General features: G+C 46.1%; 1 pseudogene; it reads right to left on the bottom strand.

Moving 5' to 3' along the window:
- Nucleotides 1-6,242: 6,242 nt before the first annotated feature.
- On the bottom strand, nucleotides 6,243-7,515 carry LOC101059123 (glyceraldehyde-3-phosphate dehydrogenase-like; annotated as a pseudogene).
- Between the last annotated feature and the right edge of the window lie 4,492 nt (nucleotides 7,516-12,007).

The raw sequence follows: 12,007 nt of genomic DNA, 5'->3' as shown, positions 1-12,007 counted from the left end.
TGATTCCGCCTCCAATCTCCTGCACTTCTGACATCACTCCCTCTGCAGGCCTCCTTTATGACTAAATCCAGCCATTAAGCTTCAAATGAGTTACCTGCTGGCATTGTGTAAGGGCAGCCAGCAGATTTAGTCACCTAATCTCCTCTCTTATCAGTGTTCTCTCCCAGCGGGCAGACAACAACACGAGATTGTTCAGCAAGTACCACAAGTCCAGCAGGAGAGGGCTCAGATCCCGCCGCGGAGAGCTGGGGGTCAGGGAGAGGCGGGGAGAGGAGGGACTGTCACTTCTCAGTGGGCGGGATCTGAGAAAGGGTCAACCGAACAAACCTTTGTTCTCATCCGCAGTGGGGTTCTCAGGACTGTAAGAAAGAGATTTCAAAGATCCTTGAAAGGGTTCCAGTGAGGCCGGGTTCTAATCCTGGCCCTTGGTCCCCTGTGATGAAAAACAAGCCCTTCTTGGGTGGGGCCTGCCTGACCGCCCCTCTATAAAATGCATGCTCATTTCTCACTCCAGATGCTCAGGGATTTTTCACAAAGACTAAAAGCGGGCACCCCAAATCATTTCATATTCCACTTTTCCATTTTCTTTTTGGTCCTTGCAGAAAAGGAGTGACTTTTTAAGAGCCTGGGCATATTAAAAAGTGAAGAAATGCCAAATCAGAGTTACAAATACGGTGATAATAATTTACATGGAACAATGCATGCTAATAGCCAAGAATATTACAAGGTAATCAAGTTGTACTATGAGTAAGAAAAGGAGTAGATTTATTTTTGGAAATATGAAGTGTGATCCAGATGGGGGATGCTGAATGAAAACTTTGAAGTGGGTGTCCTCTTCGTATAATCCATGTGACACAGGTATTGTTGTGTTTGCTGAGGAGTCTAAATTGGAGGCCTCTGGTGGGTGAGCAGTCTGGGCCTTGAGGCCACCCAGGCTTTTCGGGGACAGGCCAGGATGTCACTGCTCTGACCTGGGCACTGATTAAAGTCCCATGAAATGGCTCCCAGGTAACAATGACCCTCACTTTGAAAGTGACTTTGTCAGAACTAGGCTTAAAGTCCTCTACGCTGAGGCCCACACTGCTCCTCTCACTCCTTTGTTAAAATCCCAGTTCCTCCTGGGAAGGGCTGCAGAAAAGCGACCTTTAGACAGTCACCTTTGAGTGTGAATTAGTTAGTTCATCAGCCCCCTTGCAATGTGGCTGTCTGCTGTTCTCTGTGACACAGAAGCACACTGGATGGCAAGACTTGGCTTGGCTTGACTTGGCTGGGTGGGGAAAAGCCACAGACTCAGGGGCTGCAAAATCTGGAATCACTTCCGCTCTACTGTTAGCCCTAGGACCTTGCTCCAACTTCTTCACTCCACTTTCTCCACAAGCAAAAATGGAAATAAATATATCCCTCAAAGGGTGACAGTCCAATGAGCTATCCTAGGCATTGAGTTTATAAGAATAAATCTCTGCTGGGTGCAGTGGCTCGTGCCTGTAATCCCAGCACTTTGGGAGGCCGGGGCAGGTGGATCACTTGAGGTCAGGAGTTCGAGACCAGCCTGGTCAACATGGCAAAACCGCGTCTCTATTAAAATTACAAAAATTAGCCAGGCGTGGTTGCGGGCACCTGTAATCCCAGCTACTCGGGAGGCTGAGGCAGGAGACTTGCTTGAACCCAGGAGGCGGAGGTTGCATGGAGTAAGCTGAGATCTTGCCACTGTACTCCAGCCTGGGCAACAGAGCAAGACTCCATCTCAAAAATAAATAAATAAATAAGTCTTCATTATGTCCCAGCTCTGTCAGGGAAGCAACCAATCAAGAAGTAAATGATTCACACTAAATGGTGGCACCTGTGATGAAAATGATGCACTAGGGGATTTGTAGAGAGGGCTATTGGAATGGAGGAATAACTTAATTTCATGGCAAGGAAACATCTCTTTGAAGAAATAAGGTTTGAGCCAAAGGAGAAGAGCAAAGGGCATCCTGCAATGTGTACGGAATGGATGTCGTAGGAAGGCTCTGGGTGGATGCGTGGGGTAGGCGGGTGGGGTGAGGAACAGCAAGGCTGCCCTGTCTTAGCGGGGGACATGGCGGTGGGGAAGCAGAGCCCACATGGTGGGGGGAAGCAGGGCCTCCTGCGTCATGCTCAGGAATGTGCATTTTATTCTAAACAAGCTAGGAAGCTGCTGGAGGGTATTTAATACAGGCAAAATTTCTAAAATAGATGGAAGTGCTTTGTAAACTTGAAAGCACAAAGAAAAGTACTATTATTATCATATATGTATAACAACTTTCTGCTGCAGTTAAAACTATTACATTGGCAGAGTTCCCTCAGTGTAAACTTGCAGGAGCAGGATCCTGCGGGACTAGGTGTGCGAGGGCTTTGGGGCCACCTCTCAGGCCACGGGATGCTCAAAGGGAGTGGACTGTCTAGAGCCCAGGCACCCAGGACCCCAGACAGCAGGGGTCTCAGGCAGATGTGGCTTCTCCTACGGCCCTTGTTTCCTCACTTTAATGGGGCTGGAAGGGCAAAGGCACCCGGTGATTGGTGGATGAACACCCCACAGGGTCTTTGCGCTCCTGGGCCACTGCATTGGTGTTGCTTCTGCCAGAGAAAACACCATCTCTTTGCGGGTTCTCACTTGAATTTGATTTTTCTCTGACTTACCCAGACCATGCATTATCATCAGTTTGCAATCAGTTTGCAATTGTTCTTTTTATTTTTGTTTTTATGGTCTAATTAAGGCTGAACTTCCCCACTTGACTGGCAATTCTGAGTTGAGGGCCATGCTTGAATGTGCTTACTTTTGCAGTCAAGCAGGACAGGCTGAATTATGCTACAACCACAAGCAACCTCCCAGTCCCAGTGACTTACAGCAACGAATATTTATTCCTTGCTCAAGCTCCATGCGTCCATCACAGGTGGGCTGGGGAGCTCTGCTCAGGGTAATCAGTCGGGCACCCAGGCTGATGGACCTGCCTCCTTCTTAGGCAGCTTCTCAATGCCATGCTTCAGGGCTCACTACAGGAGGGGTGGAGTGTTGAGACCAGCAATGAACTTCTTTGGAATGGAAGTGACACCTGTCACTTCACCTCACAACTCCTTGGCCAGAACCAGTCACATGGCCATGCCAAACGTCAAAGGCTGGTGGTAGTAAAGTCTTCCACACTTACGTATCTGGAACCCAGTACTGAAGGATGCAATGCATAATTCTGGAAGTGTTGCAAACTGATCTAAGACAATCTGACCATTCACCAATTACAAGTTTCTTTTGGTAAATATCCGGGGGAGATTGGGGAGGTGGGAACTATGTATTCTCCCTCCACAGCTTCACTACTGGATAGTAGGGTATAAGGAAAATGAGTCACAGATTGAATTTTGCTACATGTACGACATATGTTAGCAAATGGGTGGGGGGAGGATTTCACTTAATAACAAACAGACACAAATGGTTATGAGTGCCTATAAAATAAGTGAAGTCCTAGCTGTCTGTCATGAGAAGTATTTTTCTGGAAAGGTTCACTCCACAGTGGATGCAGCATATCCTCGTGGCAAATTTAACTGACCTCATAGTACAACCAGGTGGCTGGAAATGCACCAGACAGAGAGGACCTCAGTGTCTGTACAGTCTGTCTGCCCCCCCTCAGTTCTTGGGCAACACTCATTTCACCAAAGAAAAATGATCTCCAACATTCTTTATTCTAGATAAGCAACTGGATATTTGAAGACCCTGTGGACATGGATTCCTAATAAAGGTCCTTCGAATTTTAACTACTTCTGGGTGTAGATAAAATTAATTCACATATAATGGAAAGACAAAATGTGGTATATCCATACAACAGAATACTATACAGGAATAAAAATGAATGAATCACAGATACAAGCAACCACATGGATGAACCTCAGAAACAAGACTCTTCAGTGAAAGAGGCCAGACATAAGAGACCAACCACTCCATTCAGATGGGATGTCCAGAAAAATGGAATCTATAGAGACAGAAAGAAAATTGGGGTTACCTGGGATGGGGGTGAAGGATTGCAGTAAATATGCATGAGGGATATTATTGGGGTGATGGAAATGTTCCCAAATTGATTTACTGTGATGGTATGCAACTTTGTAGATTTACTAAAATGTCGTTGAATTGTGCACTTGAAACAAGTGAATGATGTGTAAAATGTGCAATACAGTTATTTATAAAATAAAAAATTAACATATATGCATCACACTACTTATAATGCATTTAAAAATAACTTATAGACAATGTAACACAAATAAATAGTTTCTTTCCCAAGGAGATTTAAACACTTTTATCTACATTTTGTGCTTTTTCTTTTGAGATCGGGTCACAAACTCCTAGACTCAAGCAATCTTCCCACCTTGGCCTCCCAAAGTGCTGGGATTACAGGGGTGAGCCACTGCGTCCAACCTTCTATATGAGCTTTTAAAATAATAAATTTATACAATCCCAATACCAGAGAAGCTTTGGGATTTTCCTCAAAAGGCATCTAGACAAATCAGCTAGAAAACACAACTTGTAGCTGAGATTTTACATGTGTTATCTTTTCCTATCTATACATATACAACAGGGAAGGGGGCTTAGGAGGGGGGAAAAAAAAGCCGTGGAAGGCCTTGGATTTTAAGTTTCAAGTCAGTTCTTCAGCCCTGGTTCCTTTAACTGCAAAATGGGGATAATATCGGCTCTTTGTGGGGCGTCAGCATCTGGGCTCATGGCAGACGGTGTTATTGCCCAGGCTCTCTGCAGAAAGGTGTTGGTTATCTATCATGATGGAGTGAGATCCTCAGGAGACCCTCTGGGATGCACTGAGGGGATATAGCAGTGCTCCTCAAGCTGGAGAGCATGCCAAAATGCAGATTCTGATTGAGGACCTCCTGGGGATGCCAGTGCTGCTAGGCTGTGCCCCTACTTTGAGTTGCAAGGAGAAATAGCAACCTTCATCCAGGAGGACTTTAAACTTCCTGTCAATCTCAACTTCTCAACCACATCTGCTGATGTTCAGAATTGCTTGGGAAGCACAGATGCCTGGCTTTGCCCATAGGCCTACTGAATTAGTATTTCCCGGGTGGGCCCATGGAATCTGAGATTTCTCAAAGCTTCTTTGGGGCTGGGAGACACTGGGTAAGAGAATCCTGTAGAGACTAAAGAAATACCTAGGATTTGGAGAGGTCTTTCGAGTCCCCTCTTTGAGTCCCTTCTCTGCCACTGCGTGGCCTCAGTGAGAATATTTTCCCTCTCTGGGACTCAGTTTCCCCATCTTGACAAGGTGGGGTGGAAGAGATGTCCTCCACCTAACTCCTGTCCAGTACTTCTGTTCCGAGGCTCTGTGAGCCCCAGCTTTCCTGGCCTGCTCCCCATTTCCAATTGGCTGTGGCATTTTTTTGACTCAGGGGGGCAGGCCCAGCAGCCAGGAGGCGGGGAGCTGAGGGCGGGGAGCCAGGTTTTCCGCCCCACTGCCACTGGAGCCGGGCGCCCCGCTCAGGCTATTGTACTCATGGGAGGTCTTAGCTGGCAAGGCCGCCAGCCTGACTGCTCAGGCGCCAGGGCTGTTTCATTATTTCATCAAAGTTCATTATGCTGGGGAGGAGACCAGTAATAAAACATGATTACAAGTGTCTCCAATGAGCACTTAAAGACATAATTGGGGGTGTACATTCTGCTGCATCCCTGCTTGTGGTCACATAACGCTAGGAGATTTGCACCTCTGATATATGCCAGTCTTCGTGTTAATTGAAGTGAGAAAAAAAAACACCCAGAGAACTTGATTCAATTTGTCTCTGGACTGAGTTTGTTGTTTTATATGGAGGAATGATGTGCCATTTTTGAAAACACACAATTAATTATGTGTGCAAAAGGCAGGTACAGAGACACAGGAGACACCGAGGGACTGAATGGCAGCCAAGCATATCAGCTATCAATGGCAAAGCACTTGGGGAGAAATGGCTTTTGTTTCTTTCTTTTTCTTTTCTCTATCCCCTCCCCAGCTCACCTCTCATCTTTGTGAGACAGCAGCTGGCGACGAATGCCGGCAAGGTAAGAGACGATACTTTACATGCCAGAGCTCACACAAAAGGGTCTTCTGCCCTGTCCCAGGTTATTCATGTGAAGGGATTGCCAGGGTGCTGGGGCAGTGTTGTCCTCTGATCCTCTGAGGATAAAGCCTTGATTGACATTGACTAGTGGGTTTGAGTCCAGTTGCTCAGGATGTAGATTGGAGACCTGTGGATTGTTTTTCGCTTTTGTTTTTTTGGCTGAGCACAGGGGACTTTATTGATGGTACATGACAAGGTGGGGTGCCCTAGTCCCCTACCTCTTCAGGGTGTCTGCATGGAAACTGTGAGGAGGGGAGATTCTTAGTGTGGTGGGGGACTGAGTGTGGCAGGGACTCCCCAGCAGTGAGGGTCTCTCTCTTCCTCTCGTGCTCTCGCTGGGGCTGGTGGTCAGGGGGTCTTACTCCTTGGCGGCCATGTGGGCCCTGAGGTTCACCACCCTGTTGCTGTAGCCAAATGCATTGTCATACCAGGAAATGAGCTTGACAAAGTGGCCATCGAGGGCAGTGCCAGCCCCAGCGTTGAAGGTGGAAGAGTGGGTGTGGGTGTCGCTGTTGAAGTCAGAGGAGACCACCTGGTGCTCGTGTAGCCCAGGATGCCCTTGAGGGGGCGTTGGATGCCTGCTTTACCACCTTCTTGATGTCATTGTATTTGGCAGGTTTTTCCAGATGGCATGTCGGGTCCATGACCAACACATTGGCAGTGAGGACACAGAATCCCATGCCAGTGAGCTTCCTGTTCAACTCAGGGATGACCTTGCCCACAGCTTTGGCAGTGCCAGTAGAGGCAGGGATGATGTTCTGGAGAGCTCCATGGCCATTATGCCAGTTTCCCGGAGAGGCCATCCACAATCTTCTGGGTGGCAGTGATAGCATGGACTGTGGTCATGGGTCCTTCCACGATACCAAAGTTGTGGATGACGTTGGCCAGGGGCGCTAAGCAGTTGGTGATGCAGGAGGCATTGCTGACGATCTTGAGGCTGTCATACTTCTCATGGTTCACATCCATCACGAACATGGGGGCATCAGCAGAGGGGGCAGAGATGATGACCCTTTTGGCTCCTCCCTGCAAGTGAGCCCCTGCCTTCTCCATGGTGGTGAAGATACAAGTAGACTCCACAATGTACTGAGCACCAGCATCACCCCATTTGATTTTGGAGGGATCTCGCCCTGGAAGATGGTGATGGGATTTCCACTGGTGACAAGCTTCCTGTTCTCAGCCTTGACGGTGCCACAGAATTTGCCATGGGTGGAATCATACTGGAACATGTAGACCATGGAGTTGAGGTCAATGAAGGGGTCATTGATGGTGACAATATCCACTTTACCAGAGTTAAAAGCAGCCTTGGTGACCAGGTGTTCAGTACAACCAAATCCATTGACTGCAGCCTTCACCTTCACCATGGCGTCTCAGGGATGCGGATGGCGATGCATGAGAAGATGTGGCTGTCTGTTGAACGGGAGGAGCAGAGAACTCCTGTGGATTGTTCTTGTGGGTGTATATTGGGTAGAATTTTCCTGGGCTGTGGCTGTGTGAGACCAGACAGGCCATATCTCTTTCTGGGTCTCAGTGCTGCAGGTAAGACCATGCCCAGGCTCCAGCCCTGGAAAGCACGGGGCATGGCCCAGGCAAGGGGGTGAGGCTGTGTGTCAGCCCTGGGTTCAGCCCTGACTCCCCTGGTGCCTGGAGGTCAGGCCCTTCTCCTCTGTGGGCCATGTAAAAATCCCCACACTTACTGCATTTCTCATCAAATGGAAAGGTTGGGCTAGACAGTGCCACTCAAATTTGCCTAATTTTAAGACTCATCTGAGAGATTTGTTAAAAACTGATTTTTCCAGCATCACACCAAGGATGTCAGGTTAAAATCTCCTGGGAGAGGCCATGGAATTAGCACTCAATAAATCTTCCAGGTGATACATGGCAGTCTTAACAATCTTTTAGATGTGAGACATTCATATCATAGATCTTTGACAGAGTATACATGGGTAATAATAAAGCATTTCCATCCACTTTGCCCCCCCCGCCACCAGCCTCTTGGTTCCCATCCCCAATTACAAAATTAGTGGCTTTCTGTGTGTGTACTTGTGTGTGTGTGTGTGTGTCTGTGTGTGTATTCTTCCAGTGAAATCTCTGATACACAGGCCAGTATGTATATACGTATATATTTTTTATCCTCTCCTCTTTTTTTTATGTTAATAATACCTACTATGTATACTGTTCTGTGTTTTGCCTTTTCTTTTATTCAATACATCTTGGAGATCTTTTCATATCAGTTAATGAAGGCAGTAATGGGCTAGAGTCAACAGAGATGAATCTTTTCTCAAGTTCAAGTTCAGTGACCTCATGTTGGTTGCTTGAAGTTGATCATGGTGGAAGTATCTAAACCACAAGCAAATGCTGCAGTCAGAGTGAACCCCACCCCAGCCTCCCCAGCTAGAGAACTGGATGTTCAACATTTACCAGCACACCACCAGATAAAGTGCTCTCTTTTATTTCATTTTATTGTATTCTATTTCATTTCATGTTTGTAGCAAGAATACTTACCAAGAGATTTACCCTCTTCACATTTTTTAATGGCTGTGTAGTAATCTATTGTATAGATGAACAATAGTGTATTTAATCAATCCCCTGTTGATGGACATTTACGTTGTTTCTGATCCTCTGCCAATGCAAACAATGCTGAAAGAAGCAATTTTGTACCTACATCTCTTCACATGTGTACATGATTAAGAAACATTCCTAGAAGTGGCCTGACTGGGTCAAAAGCCTGTGCCTTTGTTGTTTTGAGTGGTATTGCCACATTGCCTCTGAGAGGCGGGAACCATGCCCATTCCACAGCAACAGATGAGACGCACCGCTGCTCTCACACCCTCCACGTTATCAACTTTTAGCTATCTCCACCAAGCTAATGTGCATTTCCTCATGATGATGAGACTGAGCATTTTTCCCATATTTAAGAGCAATTTGTAACCCCTTTTCTGTGTGACTCAGTGATTCTTCTGATTAGGAAAGTTTGGAAAAGTCAGACTAACCTAATCTTGTTTTTTTCCCCCTAACAAATGGGAACCCTAAGGCCTTGAGAGGCGTAAGGAGTTAATCAAGACCTCCCTCGCCCATGAATGATGGCAGAGAAAGGATTAAAACTGGGAGTTGTGGCTCCTTAAAATCAAACAGGGTGCTAGGTAAGCAAGTCAACAATCCAATGAATCTGTAGTTAAAAATTCTGTCAAGTGTTACAAAATGAACTACAGTGGTGGCCCACAGGCTAGATGTGGCCTGCAGACATTGTTTATTTTAGCTTCTTTTCTTTTTAAAATTTTAATTTAAAATCGTTGACAAATTTAAAATAAGAAGATTTGACACTTTTTTTTTTTTTTTTTGAGACAGGGTCTTACTCTCTTGCCCAGGCTGGAGTGCAGTGGTATGATCTCGGCTCACTGCACCCTCCACCTCCCAGGCTCAAGCAATCCTTCCAGCTCAGCCTCCCAAGTAGCTGGGACCACAGGTGCACACACCACTACGTCTGGATAATTTTTGATATTGTTAGTAGAGACAGGGTTTTGCCATGTTGCTCAGGCTGGTCCCAAACTCCTGAGCTCAAGTAATCCACCCGCTTCGGCCTCCCATAGTGCTGGGATTACAGGCATGAGCCACCATGCCTGGCCCACAAAAAATCTTTACTTCTGGTTTCTCTTGCGGGAAAAATAAACACAAGAAGCTGTAGCGCTACTGGACTGAATACTCCAGCGGCAGCAACCATCTGGGTGTGGGTAGCAGCTGCCTCCCTGGACAGACACACGAGCTCCGGTTCACTGCACTTCTCACCACTCTGTAGTGACCCTCAATAAGCTGTGCAGCCACTACTTGTCCTCTGTCATGAGGTATCACACTTGTGTTATAACAAAGAGGGAAGTGAAATATTTCTTGTATCTACTGCCTATCAAAATAGGATGACAAAACCTAGACCTAGAAGGTTGTATCTTTAAAGACAAATCTCAGGGGTGTTTTTTTAAGCAAAGAGCATTCCTATGTGTTTAACATGTAGAAATGAATGAATGAATGAATAAATGAATGAATGAAGCAAGTATCTGTATAGATGACAACTTACAGAATATGAAATTCACTATGGTAAGAACCCATCAGCTTCCATCATTAATATTGTCTGCGTGATCTTGGAAGTATTTGGTTTTGGGGAGTTTTCATACCCTGGTCTCAAAAACCAGCAAGGGTCTTTCACAGAGGTCATTCTAGAATTTCTTTATAGGAGGGTTTTAGAAATGACCAGCTGACTGGGAGTGGGGGTTGGAGGAATTGTCTTATACTTATTTTGTAAGCATGCTGATTTTACCTGGATTTTCTTTTTATCAAGGATGGCTTGGGGAAGATGTTGGAGATGGGGAAGGGGAATACCTTAAGGCTCTTGAGGCAACTTATCATTTTTTGTGTGTCTCCATCTCTGATACCTGTGAACCTGTCTTTGGCCAGGATCTTGCACACAGAAATGTCCATGGAATTGAGACATCAGAAGCTGTTGTCCCAATAGTCCAGAGTGTGATTCAGATGCTCCCTGGTCTCTCTGGCCTTGCTCTGAGCTCTTTGGTGACGTGTGGGACCTCCGTTCATCTCACCTCCTCAGCTGGGATGAGGCTTAACACCGCAGGGCTCAGCCAGGCTTCCCAGGGCTGATCATGGGCATGATGGTGGTGAGCCAGCATCCGGGACCCTTTTTCTGCACACAGAAAATGTTCGGTGGCTCAAAGGAAAATGAGAGGATGCTGTGTCCAGGTGGGCTGGGTTAAACCATGTGCTTGGGGCAAATAAGGGGTACCACTCAAAACATTTGAATCAAACCTGCATGACTAAAAGAGGGTGGTGAAAAAAGCCAAGAAGATTAGAAATGTCTTTTGAGGGAAACTGTAGAAATTCTTATATTCTAAAAGGAGGAGAGCCCTGCTCAGAGGCCTCCCATGGCTCACGCATGACTTGATGGTCATTCAGCTAGATGTCCAGTGGATGTCTGGGTGGGGGTGCAGAACTGCCTTCCCTCCTTGCTCAAGGCTTCCCCAGCCCCCACCGCCCACAGACTGATTGCATCACACTCTCTGTAACCTGTATTCTCTCTCCAGGTAGCCCAGCAGCGGGGGCACTTAGAGAAGGGCAGGATGCCTTTGCTTATGCTAGGCAGGCCAAGGGAGCTCCAGGTGGCAGTGGGATGAAGTAGGAAGGGCCATGAAGAAACTTCAGGGAGAGGCAAATGTTCTATATCGTGGAGGGGTCTGGGCTTATCAGCGTTTGCATTCATCAGCACTCATAGGATGGTAACACTTAAGATTGTGCAATTCACTATATATAAATCTCATCTCAAGAAAAGAAACTAAGCAAATGTTGAGCTCTAATGAATGACACAGATGGACACATGCAAGCAGAAGTGTTGCGAGGTAAAGTATACTGATGTTAATGACTTTGAAATGCATCAAAAAGACCATGAGCGAATGGAGAGATGGAAAGATAATCAGGTAAGTAATAAAACAAGTAGAGTAAAATGTTAATGGTAGAATCTAGGTATTTGGTGTTCACTGCGCAATTCTTTCAACTTTTCTGTATGCTCAACATTTTTCATAATGCTGGGAAGAATTGCAAATTAGGAATCCAGTGCTAAGACAATAGGGAGTAGTGGGGACTGCAGTGAACTCGGGGGCATAGGTCTCTCCTACTTGGCTGTAATTGTTAATTGGCTTGTGATTGCAGGTTTGGTGTTGCCAGATATTCTCATTTTTACATGACGTTTAAATGTAAACATTTACATTTTTCTGATGTTTAAATGTCAAGAAACAATTTATGCCAATGGTCAAGTGAAACATTTGCAGGTGCACTCCAGTGTGTTACTTCTGCCACAAAGCAAAGCTGATTCAGAGCACGTGTTTTGTGATCAGACTGTCTTCTGGTCCTG

The sequence above is a fragment of the Pan troglodytes genome, chromosome 4 (assembly GCF_028858775.2).
Source record: "Pan troglodytes isolate AG18354 chromosome 4, NHGRI_mPanTro3-v2.0_pri, whole genome shotgun sequence".
NCBI classification, from domain to species: Eukaryota; Metazoa; Chordata; class Mammalia; order Primates; family Hominidae; genus Pan; species Pan troglodytes.
This window is presented reverse-complemented; position numbering and strand designations above follow the sequence as displayed.